The following is a 15966-nucleotide window of genomic DNA, read 5'->3' as shown; positions in this document are numbered from 1 at the left end:
GCTATGTGTGGTGTTGTTTGGGGGGGGGGGGGGGGGGACACCACTGGCTCGCTGTGTTTTCCTGTTTGTATGAGAGGAAGTTGGCTGTGAGTCAGCAGACAAAGGAACTGTCAGTAACTAGGGGAAGACCCCTGCCTCAGCAGAAGGTGAGGGGAGTGTGAAGTGGTCCCCACCTCTCCCAACTGCCCCAGCTTGGAGAGGATCTGCTACCTTCAGCCTCCTGGAGCTCTTCTCTCTGAGAAAGAGAATGATAATAATAATTAATTATTAAAATGACCATAGTAATGGCTGCCACTTACTGAGAGCCGACTCTGTCCCAGGCCCTGTGCAAATATTGCTTTGCAAGTTTCTATTAATCCTCACAACAACTCTGAAGATAGGGGATTTTATCACCTCCATTTTACAGATAAGGAGACATTTCTCTGGATGGGCCACTGTGGGGCCAGGAGAATGCTCTTCATGGACCTCCAACTACAAAGAGTGAAAATTTACCAAAGGCCTTAGCTGCTGCCTTCTGAAATCCATCAACTCGCAGTTTAAGGCCAGCTTCCCATGGGGTTGCTCCCATCCAATGACCAAACTCAGCAGAGATCCTAAGGTAGGCCCATTCCTGGAAAATAAGGGGATTCCTGTGACAGCTGACCTTGACTCAAGAGTTATCCCTGTGCCCTTGATGAACTTTCCTTCTATTGCTTAGTGGTATAAGATATTTTCTCCCAAACTCCCTTCCTTGCCTCTCTCCTTCATTCCTCTCTCAGCTCCTGGCTGCCTTCCTCTTCCACATTTCCCAGGAACCCAGCAAGAAAAGGGAATTGAGTAAATAACTATAGGGCACAGGGAATCTAGAGGGATAATTTGGAGGGGGCAGATGCAAGAGTTCTGAACGTTTTTTGTGTCAAGTTCCCCTTTGGCAGTCTGGCAAAACCTATGTAACCATTCTCAGCATAATGTTTTAAAATGCATAAAATGAAATATGTAGGATTACAAAGGAAACCAATTATATTGTAATACAGTTTTTAAACTATTTTAATGTGATATAGTAATATACGTGCTTCTTTATTAATGCTTTAAATAAGATCTAGCAGTAGGTTGATACCTCACATAATTTTGAAGCAGTGAAGAGCATGAATGATATTTCAAAATATCTACGATACTGTAATATGATACAAAAATATAAGTGATTTTTATTGGTGACAAAGCCATTGTTATGGCTAATGTGACTGGTTTGTTGCAACTATCATAATGGAAGGAAATGCTAAATTTCAGCTAGAGATTAGTGAAAATAATATAATATTTTTTCCCGTCCAAGTTTAGTGACTCCACACTGAGGACACCTGAGTAAGAGGGTCAGGGCAGAGCTACAGAAAGGAAGACCCAGCTCTCTCCCCAGACCCTATGACCCCTGTCTGGTTCAGCCATTTGGTGGTGGGTGAAGACTCTTGTCCCTGAGTTGTATCTTCCTTCTCTCTTTCTCCCTGGCTCTCTCAGTTTCTCTTTTTCTCTGTCTCTCTCTGCCACACACCTCCCATATCTTTTTCTCTGTTTCTCTTATTTCTCTCTTATTCTTTGTCTTTCTGTCTTCTTGTGAATACAGTTCCATCTTTCTTCATTCAGAATCTTCTTTGTGGTTTTTCTGTGTGTCTGCCTCTCTTTCTGCCCCACCTCTCTCTCTACCTTTGTCTGTGTTTGTGTTTCTCTCTTTGACGCCGTAATTCGTCACTGAGGGGACAGGGCAGATTCAAAGATTTCTGTAACCTGAGCCCAGTGAGGCAAAGAGAATTCTAATTCTAGGGTCATTGAGAGCTACAAGAGAGAGTACCCCTGGGCTTATAACTCTAGCCAGGGAGGCACAGGGGTTCCTTCCCCACTCCCTCTTCCATTTTCAACCTTCTTCTTTTTTTTCTAAAGAGACTTTCTTTCTTTCTTTTTTTTTTTTTAATGTTTATTTATTTTTGAGAGAGACAGAGACAGAGTGTGAGTGGGGGAGGGGCAGAGAGAGAGGGAGACACAGAATCTGATGCAGGCTCCAGGCTCTGAGCTGTCAGCACAGAGGCAGATTCTGGGCTCAAATTCACAAATTGTGAGATCATTACCTGAGCTGAAGTCGGACGCTTAACCGACTAAACCACCCAGGCACCCCATATTCTCAATCTTCTTAAGGACAGAAACAGGTCAAGACAGAGATGAGTAAAAATGAAGGTAGTGAATAGAAACATTCCAAGCTCTGGAAGATAAGGGCTGAAACCTTTGTGACCCTGAACTTGGATACAGTGGATCTTTCTCCACACTCCCAACAATCCAGATATTGAGGCTGCCTTCTGCCCTCCTCATGCCTGGGGAGAGAAGGGGAGAGTACTGACCAGGTCTGGTGTGCAGGCACGTGGACTCAGAGGTTGAGCCTGCAGCAGATGTCTGCTCTGGCCCCCGGGTGGATGGGCAGAAGGGAGCTCATTGGGCTCAAGGATGGGGAGCACAGAGTTCTGGGATTGATCTTTTCTCTGAATATTTAAGAGTGGGGTAGAACAGCCAAGTCATCTGTTCCCCTGGGGGGTGTATGCCTCCCAAGATGATTTAGACGAGGGGAGGGCTATTGGTCTGAGAAAATGGGGACAGAGAGTAGTCACGGAAGGCACCCTAGGGAAAAAGGGTGAGGTGAATGGTAGTGTGGGAAGTGAACCAGTTCTTAGGAGTGAGATGGAGACTGCGTGGGTGGCTAGTGTCGCCTGGAGGGGCTGCTTCTCTGGGAGGCTGTTGTGGGTCCCTGCTCTTTAGCCAGACCTCTTTTATCCTCACTATCCAAGAGGTTTGCCTACAGCGAGATGAGCCATACCAGGCTGAGCTAGGGAACTCACTTTCCTCCAAGGGCTTCCATGGCTGGGGATCTGGGCTGAGCTGCCATTCCCTTTTGGGGTACTGCCTGTGACTCCTTCAGGGCCTGGTGGGCTCAGGGTAATAGGAAAGGACTCTCTCCAAACCTTAACCCTGAAGTCCTACCAGTTCACCCAGGCAAGAGAGATCCCATTATTAACCATCACCATCTGATCTGCCTGCTCTGGTTTAACCCAAATGACAATGGCAGGGCTCATTGTGACCCAATATATACATGGAACCACAGTTAAAAAATAAAGTATATGCCAGAAACCAAAAAGAATGAACAGGTTTTCCAATGTTTCATCTCTCAAAAGATCTTACAACCTACAATAACCCTTCTGTGTTGGTCACAAACCTCAGTTGTCTGGGCTTCTCCCTCATCTATACCCCATCTCCTCAAAGTCCTCCCCTTGGCCAGTACAGGCTTTCTCTTGCTCTTGCTCTTTATTGTGTGGTTTGATTCAGCCTCTCTAGCATTTTTCAGGGAAGGAGTAAGAATAAATGTGACTAACATGTGGGGCAAAAGGTGTACCGGTGAGCAGAGGAAGGACAGAACCAAGCAGTGGGGATTGTGGAAGGAATATTCCACTACCCCTTTCCATGTCTCTCTTTGCTCTTCCACCTTCCCACCCAAATCATAGACCACTGCAACCACAATCACTTAGGGAGCCATTTTGTTCACCAGAAGGGGATGGTATGATGCAGGAAGTAAGAGCCGTCTCCAAAGTACAATCTTGATCCACCTTTACCTGCTATGTGACCTGAGCAAGTTACTTAGTCTCTCTGTGCCTTGGTTTCCTTTTCTGCAAGGAAAAGAGATGGTAATAGGGGCCTACTTTACAGGGTTGTCATAGAGATTAATCTATGGGAATACTTGGGTACGTGGAAAGGGCTTGATGCCCTGTAAGTGCTCGATAAATGTTTACCATTCCTTGTTTCGATTTTTGCCAGTCACTTCCACAGTGACTCTGGATTCAAACCAGCTTACCTGTTATGCCCTCACTCTGGTACATCCAGGGTCTTGTTTAATTCAATCATCTCATGGCATCCTATTGCCACATTAGACCACGTTGCTCTCATTGTTTCCACCATCTCCCAGTTGTCATCTTGTGGGTTCCACCACTTCTGTTACTCCTCATCCAATATCCTGGCACTCCTGCTCTCCTGATCACCTCTGCTGTCTCCAGGGGCCTCCTGGGCACATTTCTTCCCCTGCTTTCCCTCTCTGGGTGGGTAGAGGGCACATGCACCACCCACACTGTGTCCTAATGAGATGGGCCAGTTGGAGTGGACATGGACTTTGAAGAGCATGTTTCTTGCAGGAAGGAAAACTCCATTCAATCATTTCATTTATTTCTCATATTTTTATTGAGCACCTCTTCCGGGGCAACCACTGCTCAATGGTTTAGAGATATAACAATAAGCAAAAACAGACTATGGAGAGCTTGGTCTGCTAGGGGAATGAGACATTTACCAAAGAACCCCCAAATAAATGTGTAGAGTAATTACAAGCCAAAACAAGTGTTCCAAAGGGAAGCAGTATAAGAATATATAACAGAGGAAGCTGACCTGGCCTGGGGGTTCTGGGAAGGCTTCTCCCAGAAGCTGTGCTTAGGCTGAGATCAGAAAGATGGGTAGGAGTTCCTTAGGGGTGGGAGGGGGAGTATCCTAGGCCAAGGAACCACAAAAGCAAAAGTCCTGAGGTGGGAGCAAATCTAGTAATAGAGACAGAGCAAAGAGATGGGAGTTTGGGGCCAGCTGAGATTGAGGGGCCTAGGGGCCAGGCCATATAGACCCTTGTCCTTGGTTGGGATTTGGTCTCCGTTCCAAGAAGAGTACAAGCATGGGGTTATAGGTTCAGACTTGGATTTTAGGAAGATGGCTGCATGGAGCATGGTTAGGATCAGCACAGCTCTCCCCACCCCCTAATTTCTTTGGCTTGGGGACTGTGCCATCTTCCCCACCCACAATCCCCTCCTTTAGCTTCCCTCCCTGAAACCCCTCCCATTGCCCTTCTCACATTTTTGTGAGGATGAGGTCATCATGGGGGAGGGGAAGTATTTCCAGAACTCTAAGCCTCCTTTATCCTGAAGGGCTGGGGCAGCCCTGGGAGTGGGGTGGGAGGAACAAACACAGCTTACCTCCCTTCCCCCCATCTAGAGCCCCAACTAGCGCCCTGTCTCCTTCCATCCCAGGCTGTTGTGGAACACTAAGCTGTATGTATAAGAAGATATTTTTATGCAGTTTTATATTTTATGAAGGGCATTTATGATTCTTGCCACTACCACTGACTCCCCTTGGGGCCTTGGGCAGACTACCTCCACTTTAGGTCTCAGTTTACCTGTGCAAGATTAATGGAAAGGAATCTAACGTTCAGCATGGTGACTGTAGTTAACATTACTGTATTATATACTTGGAATTTGTAAGAGAGTAGATCTTAAATGTTCTCACCACACACACACACACACACACAGACTGGTAACTCTGTGAGGTGATTGATGTGTTAACTAACTTCGTTGTGGTAATTGTTTCACAATATACATATAAGTCAAATCATCAAGTTGTATACTTTAAATTCATGCAATTTACTTATCAGTTATACCTCAATAAAGTGAAAACAATGTTTAGTTCGTAGACAGCACTGTCCAACAGAACTTACTTACAGATGCACATGTTCTGTATCTATGCTGTCCAACATGGTAGCCGCTAGCTACATATGGTCATTAAGACATTGAATTGTGGCTTTGAAAGGTGAGCTAGAAGAGCTGAATTAGTTTTTTTTTTAATTTAATTTAATTTAATTTAATTTTTATTTTATTTTTAATGTATACTTAAATAGCCACATGTAGCTAGTGGCTACCATACTGGACAGCACAGGCAGATCTTAAACTTTTATGAGAATTTGACAGTCATAGACTCCATCTTAGAAAAATATCCACACACTCTATCATAGATGGGCCCCTCCAGTCCCATTTGTGTATCCCAGGCAAGCAGAGCCAACTATCTGGGGCTCAGGTTCCTCATCTACTCTGCCCCTCTTTCTGCCTTTGCCTGGAAGTAGAATGACTGGGATGACCCCAGGAACGAGCAGACCACAGTTTTATACCAAGATTTCTGCCCCCAGCCTGGTGCACTCCCCACACATCTTTTTTTTTTTATTTAATTTTTTATTTTTTAAAATTTACATCCAAATTAGTTAGCATATAGTGCAACAATGATTTCAGGAGTAGATTCCTTAGTGTCCCTTGCCCATTTAGCCCATCTCCCCTCCCACAACCCCTCCTGTAACCCTCAGTTTGTTCTCCATATTTATGAGTCTCTTCTGTTTTGTCCCCCTCCCTGTTTTTATATTATTTTTGTTTCCCTTCCCTTAGGTTCATCTGTTTTGTCTCTTAAAGTCCTCATATGAGTGAAGTCATATGATTTTTGTCTTTCTCTGACTGACTAATTTCACTTAGCATAATACCCTCCAGTTCCATCCATGTAGTTGCAAAAGGCAAGATTTCATTCTTTTTCATTGCCGAGTCATACTCCATTGTGTATATATACCACATCTTCTTTATCCATTCATCCATCGATGGACATTTGGGCTCTTTCCATACTTTGGCTATTGTTGTTAGTGCTGCTATAAACATGGGGGTGCATGTGTCCGTTTGAAACAGCACACCTGTATACCTTGGATAAATACCTAGTAGAGCAATTGCTGGGTTGTAGGGTAGTTCTATTTTTAGTTTTTTGAGGAACTTCCTTACTGTTTTCCAGAGTGGCTGCACCAGCTTGCATTCCCATCCCCACACATCTAAAGAAAGGCAAGGTGGTGGATGAAGGCTAGGGTACAGGGGTGACATGAGGGACATTCAGTCTTTTTTCTCAGTCTTGACCTGACTTCCTCCTGCCCTGCTTCCCAGCAAGCCATCCGAATGCCACTGGGCTCGTTCCTCTTGGGGCACAGAGCTCCAATGGAATGTGAGGCTGTACTCTGGAGATGGGATTGTGTCATGGGCCTGCAGTGTTTATAAATTGGAGGATTTGAAGTAGTCAGAGGGTGAAGACCTAGGCCAAGAGGGGGTGCCCCTTGGCCCCAGTCTAGCCCCTCTTGGCCTCCTTGCACTAGAAAAGGGAGTGCTTGTTGTGTGCTGTTCTGGACCTTCTACCTGAACTTCTACCTTTCACCTGTTTCTGCCTCCTCCTGGCCCCAGCACCAGCACTCACTCCTGATTTTTTACTGTTTTTCCAGATCAGCTGAGAGTCAGACACTGCCCCCATTCAGGAATATGGAGGTCTGAGGGGGCTCAGAGAAACTCACTCCCAGCCCTGCATGGATGCGTGTGTCCACTCAGTGCAGGGAGGGAATATTGTTCTCCCTTGTCCTGCTGGATCCAGCCACTCCTCCTCAGAAAACTCCCTACATAGATCCATTTACAGGGGACCACCTTCACTAGGACTTGACTTTCTACCCTCTGCCCTCCTATCCCTCCTTGCTGCTCTTGCCCACCCTCTCCTCCCTTATCTCTCAGATGTCCACCCCTTTGCCCCCATCTGGAAAAAAATAGTTGGTCAGTTCCTGCCCCCCATAGAGTCTCTATTTCTTTGGTTTCAGCAGCTGTGCTGGACTGGTCAGACTCAGGCTCTGGGACTGACCCTGGTGTGGGGCACATAGAGGGAGACAAATCTCCGAACCCTCTTGTCTTAGGCCCTCTAGAAGCAGAGCTTGTGGCCAGGATTCAAGTGAAAGCCCAGGGGGCTAAGGATGAGGAAGAGGGAAATATGTGCACAGAAGACACAAAGCAAGGTGGTGCAATGCCTTACTGTCTTGACTTGCTTCACATGGGCCACAGAAAGACACTGCAGTTTGCTTGGCCAGAGTGTGTGCACTCAGCATGCGGTGGGACTCCTCTAGAAGGCTGTAAGGAGGAAGCACACCTTGCAGTAGCCCATAGCTTCTACCCACAACCTATCCCCATGGGGCAAGGTTCACAGCAAGCTTCTGGGTTCTGTCAACCAACCCTTGGTGGCATTCAGAAACCACAATGAAGTGTGGCCTTTCGTCTAAGCCTGAAGGTGGGGGGCAATGTCAGAGAGAGTAGGGAGGTAGTCAAGTCATTCAAGAAGAAAGGTTTCCATCTCAATATGGTCCAGCCCTCGTGCCACTGAGATCCATTCATGCCCTTGCATTATATCTGACTTCCCTACTACAACATGGGGCCTCCGGTTTTGTCCAAGAGAACAAAGCTGTCATTACTTTTTCTGCAGAAAGGGAGGTACAGTCCACTGTAAACAAAGCCCCTTCAAGGTAATGCTAGCTGTGATCCCAAGGAAGATAAAGACAGGAGGGTTAATGAAGCAAGCCTTAGTTCCCACTACTGTAGCTGGTCCTGATTCCGTAACTGATCTTGTCTCCCTCCTTCTCTTATCCTCAGTTAACCCTCTGCAGATCTAAACTACTTGCCAGATGAGATTATACGGGCTTTCATCCTTGGGAGCACTGATCCCTTGGTTGCCTTCCCTTTGGGGATTGTCACTGTTCAAGTTGTCCATCGTCAATTACAACTGGGTGGGAGTTTCTAAGAGATGTCCAGTGAAACTCCTGGCAGGGTTCAGACACAGCCTTCCCTGCCCTTATTGCATCGATATGTATTCTATCTACTGCTCTTATTCCTCCTGGCAATCAGGATCAATGGCTTGACCAATCCAGCAATGAATGTCCTTTTTTTGCTGTTGGTCCCCTGGCATAAAGAGCAGTCACAGCTTCCAGTTTAGTATGAATGTTACTCTGTTCCCTGGTACAGTTGCCACTGCATGGGAACTAGGACCCTTAACAAGCAGAGCCTAAAGTTTTGGGAACAAGAAGCAAAAACTGTGCAGATCTGAGAGTGAGATGGGCCACTTGCACTTCCACATTGATTATGGGACCTGTAATTTCCAGGTATAGGGGACAAAGTGCTATCAAACAAATGCCATGTCCAGAAGTTCTGGGCCCAAACCCACACGTGTCATGTTTCTGCCAGCAACTTCTGAGCATTCCACAGGCTGCTCCACTGTTCTGCCAGGCCCACTGTTTCTGGGTGATGAGGTACAACTTAGTAAGACCAATGTATCTGTTGAATTTACCACCATCTCATTGCCTCATAGCATATGCAAAAATTAATGCAAAATGGATCAAAATCTAAATGTAAGAGCTGATGATGTTTAAGTCTTAGGTGACCTCATTATTGTACCTTCCTTATAGAAGCACTGTGGACAAGGAAGACAAACTCAAACCCCAAGCACACACTGGTTCTAGTAAGGACAAATAACTGTCCCCTCCAGGGTAGAAGGAAGGGATTCAGTGCAAGCCATGTGCCACCAGGGACTAGGCTGGTCTGCTGAGGAAGAGAACCACACTAGGTGTTCAGCATGGGGCTTGTTGTAGGCAGGTTGAGCCCTCAGAGTGGTAGGACGAGCTCAGCCTTAGTGAGGGGAGCCCATGCTGTTGGGCCCATACATGACCCCCATTCCTGGCACCATGACCATTCTAATCAAAAGCTATTGTGCAGACATTTGAGGTGGACAGGAAAAGATTCACTCACCTCATGAATCATTGTGTCTGCTTTGTTGACAGCTATCTGGCATTTCTATCTCCTTTCCTATCTCATTCCTATTCTCCTGCTCTGCAGGGTGTTTGAGACCCAGAAGTTTGCACGCTTGGTGCCCACTTCCAAAAGTCTGTCCGTCTGTCTTTCCGTAGCCCTCTTTCTCAGTGATCTTGGTTTTGTTCTTTCTAGGCTCCTGACCAATGAGCCAAGCGATTCACAACTTCCCATGAGTCAGGGAATATCCACATCTCAGACCACGTCTTCTTCTACATGAAGCTGATAACCAAATGTACTGCTCAGAGTTTTTTGCGCACTGGATAGTACTTCCCCTGACCACTGTCTTTTGGTGTCACCCCTCAGAGGGCCATAATATGACATCAGTCCACCTCAGACTCTAACCACCATATCACACTGACCATCTGTGGGTCCCTTCCTTGTCATTGGGTGATCACAGGAACTCTGAGAAGCCACACAAGCTTTATGACCCAATATCCCCCTCCACTCCTATCTGCCTGTGACTTCCTCTCTATTCCTGACTATTGGGAAGTGGTCCCTCACCCCTCTGGCCTCCAATTTCACTTCACACCCTTGTTGAACCAGGCCAGCAGGGAGATTGGGTGCTACTTCCTCCTGGGCCTTGGGGGTAGGGTGCTGCCTTCCCAATACCTTAGCATCCTCACAGCAGTAACAATATGATAACAACATCAACAATAGCTCCTGCGCATGAGATGCTCCTCGTGTGCCCCACAATGTGCTAATAGTCAGGGCCGAGACTAGAGCAAAAAGAACGAGGAGCTTAGGACACAAATTTTAAGAAGATCTCAGTGTCATACAAGTCCCAAATCCTTTAAATTTTGGGTTCCAGGCATTTGATTTTGTCTAGTCTTGACCCTACTAATAAACTTGTGGCATAGATTGTCTTCTTTCATTCTCATAAGTAAATACTGTTACCCCCATTTTACAGATGAGGTAACTGACTAGGAGGTTCATTTGACAAAGTCACTCTGTTGGCAACTGGCACAACCATGTTTTTCTGACTTTAAGTCCTAAGCTCTTAGCCTCTCAGCTGTATTAGCCCATCTTAGCCTGGCCTGAGCCCTGCGGGAAGCTCCCTGAGGGTGATCCTCCAGAAGAATCGAAATCCCACTCAGACGTGGGCCACAGGACCAGGTTGCACTGATGCAGGAAGGCTGCATCCGAGGACCTAGGGGAGAGTCCAACAGGATCAGTCAAGAGGATCTTTGGCTTCACGCAGGATAGAAGTCAAACGTGAGCCAGAGAAAGTGAAAACAGAGTTTGCTGAATAGCATGAGTGAGGAAAATAGCAGACAGAGTGTCTAGGAGGCTTGGAAAGGAGATAGGAATGAGTTTTGTCGTTGCTTGGGGCCATAGGGGGTTATACTGAAAAAAGATCTAGGGTATGTGTTTCTTCAGGAGTCCATGGTAGGGTCCAATCAAAGGCGGGTGTCAGGTGAACAATAGGTGTTATTTCATAAGTTACTGAAGAAGGTAGGGGTATTGATGCCAGCATCAGCTGAGGTTTGTTTGAAGGTAATGTCCTGGAACATGTTTGGGATCTGGCTCTTCTTAGATGTTATCAGGTGTTTGGGGCCTAGGACAAAACTCAGAGAAAGATTAACTTTCTTGCTTCCCCCACCCCTTGAAGTGGGAACATAGCTTCTTCGGCTTATTCACAGGCAAAATATGAAACATGAGTAAATGGGGCCTAGAGGAAAAACAGCAGAGATGCAACCTTTCTGCCGTGGAGTGCCTTCAGCTTCCTTACTTCAGTACCACGCCTTTTCTCAGCGCTGGCAAAGCAGAAACACGTTTTGTGCAGGCAACCAGAGGAGGGGGCTGCGCCAGAATGGGCAGGAAGAGGGCGCTTTCCCGAGCATGTCCACTAGATGGCTCCCCAACACCGAGTCACTGAGCTCGGGTGACCGAGTGGGCGGCCCCCCAGTGGAGATTCGCAGAGCAAGGCCCTCCCCTCTCCTCTGGCCAGCCTTCCCAGGACCCGGGGTTGAGGGTCCCGACCCAGATATGAGCCTCGGCCGTCCTCCCGAGCTCTGCCCACCGACCCAGGTTTCAAACCCTCCTCTGTTCTCCCCACCCTCCGAATCCTCCAGGGGATGATGGACTCAGGGCGCGGAGGCTTCCCCGGGCACACGGGAGAGCATCTTCTCAATTTCCTCTACGAATTGAGTCGTGTCCAGCGCCTCCCAGTGCCTCCACAGCACTGCCTCTTGCCTCCGTTCCCTTCCTGAATTCCCCAGGCCCTCCCTGTCACTCTCACCCTCTCAGCTTCTGCCAGTCTTCTGAGGCAGGGACCATTAAGGCCGTTTCCACAGATTTGGTGATGCAAATACATGCAAATATATGCAAATCGCCATGTAAAGGAGGCTTGCCACTGTGGTTCTAAGTGGCTGTCACAGCTTCTCTGACACCTGTTCTGAAAGACAGCTGCCCTGCCCCCCTCCTGCTCAGGAATCTATCTGATATTTACCCCCCTTTCTCTTCCAAAACTCTGGCTTCTGGTCCCCTTTCCTTCAGGGACCCTGGCTGGACACTTGGAGTCTTCTCTCCAAACTCTCTAGAGAGGGCAGGGAGGGAACCACATCTTATTGTGCACAGACTTTGGCCTCTGAAAATTACACCATTTCCTGGCTGTGTGGCCTTGGAAAAACAGCTAAACTTCTCTAAGCCTCAGTTTCATCAGCAGCAGAATGGGAATAATGATAGTATTCACCTCATAAGGTTGTTGTAAAGATTCCACTCAATACTACACGTAAAGTGCTTAGCACAGTACCTTTGAAGAACATAGGAAATGCATTGGCTATTAACAATGTGCTTATCATTGACCTTGCTGGTCATCGTATTCTGAGGGCTTGGGCTTTAAGACAGGTATGCAGATGGGCAGAGTTCTGGCATGCGCACATGGGGACTCATCCTTGTGCATGCATGTGCATACACGCGTGCACAGCTGACAGCCTCACGCACTGGCAGGGCACATGCTCGGGTACACACACATTCAGAAACACACACAGGAGGAGGCTGTGGGAGGTAGAATCTGAGTCATCGAGACCAGAGCTGTGGGTGGTGCTTTTGTCCTGATTTCCGGGGCTCCACGCTCCATTTCGAACAAGGAAATGTATGGGGGATGGCACAGCCAAACCTCCAACTGAAGCTAGTTGTGTGGGCCCTTTCTTGCATCAGCCCCCTCCCCAGCTGGTCCCAACCCAGCTCTGTGTCATCTAGGCTTCTCTTTTCTCTGACCTTAATGCCACTAAGTCCCCACAGGTGGGGCTGGGCAGGCACACTGGGTCCTTGACGTCATAGCACAAGCCCTGGATGACATCATAGAGCAGGTGCTGCCTGCTCCCTGGAGCATGCCCTAGGAGCTTGGTAAGTGTAGTGGGGAAGGAGGTTTGGGGGAGGTAACATATGGTGGTAGTTAAGAGCCCGTAATTGGGAAGGAGACAGACCCAAGTTCAATTAAGTCCTGGTTCTGCGTGACCTTTGGTAGTTTCCTTAAGCTCTTTGGATCTCAATTTCTTCACCAGTAGAATGAGGTCAGTCATACCTAACTCAGAGGGTTTTTGTATCTTTTCAATGAGATAATGCACATAAACATGTACTTTATTCAGTGCTGCATGTACTGAATGTTCATATGTGGCTGTCATTGTGGATGATGCTTATTGAAGGTGAGAGCAGATTTTCTGGGCAGACCCACCCCTAGCAGTTTTATCTATTTCCTGTAGAGCTGCCCCTCCTCCCACACCACTCAGGCCAGGAGGGAAGGAGAGGGCAGTGCTGCCTGGTACATGGGGTCTCAGAGGGCCACGTCCTAGGTTTGACATGGGTGGAGATATCATGCATGTGTCTCGGGAGACAGGTTCAGCCAGCTTTTCTTCTCTCACTGGGAGATACTGGTCAAGATGGGACAGAGTCTTGAAAGTTCTTTCTTTAGGAAGAAAGACACTACCATTTACTGTATACCTACGATGTGCCAGGTACCATGCTGGGTGCTATTCCACGTGAGCTCTTTTTACCTTCCCAGCAGTCCTGTGAAGTAGCTCTTGGCATCCCCAGTGCACGAGACAAGGAGAAAATGAGCGACTTTCCCAAGGACACAGAGTGGGTAAGCAGAGGAACTGGGATGCAGACAGACTCCCATTCCATGCTCTCTGTCTCACCACATCAGTGGTTTTAACTGATTCAGGTGGACTCCCTGAACATGGCATTAGGGAGTATCAGTTCCCTGAATGTGCAGGGGGAAGGTTCTCTATTTCTTGCGTCAGTCTCTTGAGAGCCTTGTGGGCAATGGCAGAGATGGTGTGAACTAGTTAATATACTGGAAGTGTCCCCAGGTGTCATGCACTTGGCTCCCAGCCAATGGTTATATGACATCAGGGAAGGGACACAGGTGTATGGGACACAGGTGCATGGAGGTAGGGGGTGGCGTAGGGGCAGCCTAGACACCTGCTGAAGGCTCAGTCCTATGCCAGTGGGTAGCTGGGTGGGGAGGGGGAAGCAGCAGATGGACAGGGTCGGGGTGGGGGCAGGGATGCTGAGTCGGCTCTGAAGCCCAAGGTGACTCGAGAATCTGCCAGGAAGAGACAAATAAATGTGAAGGAGAAGAAAGGAAGGGAGGGGAGGGGAGCTGTAGTGGAGGAGAAACTGAGGCAGCCCAGAAGGAAAATGGGGTCAGGGCAGATGATAGAAAAGGGTTTGCAGGGTCTGGGGCAAGACGACACAAGTTCTTAACCGAACTCTAATGGGAAGAATTGTTCTTTAGTTTCCTCAGCCACAAACCAGGGTACAAATAGTGCGTGTACCCCAAGAACCTCTAGTTCTCCACCACTAGAACCTAAACTTCATTTTGGCCTAGCTGCCAAGGAACGAGCCACAGGGAACTTAGTTACTATTGGGCCCAGGAAGGGCCAACTTTGGAGGGCTCCAGGGGGTGGCTTCCCACCCCAGTCTAACCACATACTCATTTCTCCAAACAATGGTCACTTTTTCCTCTGGCCCCAGATTGATAGGCCTGCATAGTAGGCGCTCCAAGAACATTCACTGAAAAGATGAAATGAACAATTGGCTGGTACATTGGTCAACAATTGCACCTTAGCTGCTTTACTGTCAGCAAATAGTTCTGGAGCATCCACTTGTTCTTAGCAAAGAAGACCCAGTCCTCACCCTCAGGATCTAATAGATCAGTGAGTAAAGAGTCTAAGGTGGCAAAGAGTGTTAGCAGGGTGCCTTCAGAGGTGCTCCCAAACCAAGGCCAAGAGGAAAAGGTGGCCAACGTTTGGAGGAAAAAAAATATGTGTGGTTAGGCTGGGTTGGGGAGCCAGCCCCTGGAGCCTTCTGAAACAGGCCCTTCCCGGCCCCAACAGTGATTAAGGTCCTTGTGGCTGGTTACTCGGCAGCCAGGCCGGAAGAAAAAGCCCGTAATTAACAAGCTGGCACTCACACAACCACATGTCGGCACGCCCAAGTGCTGGGATAGCTGTCTGTCAGTTGTAGCTGCTGGTGGAATTTTTTAGACAGCTGGGCTCAAGCCGGGAAATGAATATAAGTTACATTTCTATGCATCGTTGTTCGTGGTGGTAAAAAAAATTAATCAGTGACATAGCTGTGACACATACTCATTTAAGAGTCTACAGAGAAATGTTCATTTGTCAGAGGCAGCAAAGAAGAGATTATGTGTCAGCCGGGGAGGGGTGAAATATTTATACAATGGCTAATAAACACCGGTGTGTAAGGGGGTCAATTGATCGTGTCAGTGGCCACATGACAAATACACCATTGAGCAGCCATGGGTACTACCCCTGTGCCCGGGGGCTCCATTCTGATGACAAATATACAACGTGTTACTGTTAATGCTCCCCACCGACCACTGGCTCGGCCCTCTTTGCCGTCTGGGCAACCGCAGATTACTAGGAAGCAGAAATCCCATGGAAGCTGCCTACCCCCAAATTCATTAAGTTGAACTTGAAGTTGGTAAATTACTCCCCAAATACCAAAACAGCTGCAAAAAAAACCATTTCTTTGTGTATGTGCTGTTTTTTAAAACTTCATGTTTCTGAATTTCAGAAGGCCCAGAAAATGATTGGTCTTTTTCCCTGTCTCTACCAAGACCATATACCAGCACTCCGATGCAGACCTCACTCTGCCCCATCCCCTCATGGGCACAGTGGTCTTTCTGGGCCTAGACCCCCACCTGCCATTGCCTAAAGGGATAGCAGTTGGATCAAGACATTTGTCATTCCCAGGGAGGAAGCCCTTGACTCTCACTTCCCCGTATGGACTTGTGAGAATGGCCATCAAGTTTTTCAGAAGGGGACGGACATCCTATCAGCAATGAACACTACTAGTTTTTGAGCCCCAATCACATACCAGGCTCTGTGTCAAGCACTCTACATACATTATTTCACTGAGCCTTATACAACCCTTGAGGTAGGTCCAGCTGTATAGCAAGAAAACCAAAACTCAGTTTGTCTAAGGCTCCCAGTTA

General features: G+C 47.6%; 1 long non-coding RNA gene across 1 annotated transcript in view; it reads left to right on the top strand.

Moving 5' to 3' along the window:
- The first annotated feature begins 12868 nt into the window (after positions 1 to 12868).
- LOC131514070 (uncharacterized) overlaps positions 12869 to 15966 on the top strand; it is a 104368-nt gene continuing 101270 nt past the window's right edge. The window contains exon 1 of the long non-coding RNA XR_009262922.1: positions 12869 to 13587. This is a non-coding gene — a long non-coding RNA (uncharacterized LOC131514070). The remainder of the gene's footprint in view (positions 13588 to 15966) is intronic.

The sequence above is a fragment of the Neofelis nebulosa genome, chromosome 1 (assembly GCF_028018385.1).
Source record: "Neofelis nebulosa isolate mNeoNeb1 chromosome 1, mNeoNeb1.pri, whole genome shotgun sequence".
Taxonomy (NCBI): Eukaryota; Metazoa; Chordata; class Mammalia; order Carnivora; family Felidae; genus Neofelis; species Neofelis nebulosa.
This window is presented reverse-complemented; position numbering and strand designations above follow the sequence as displayed.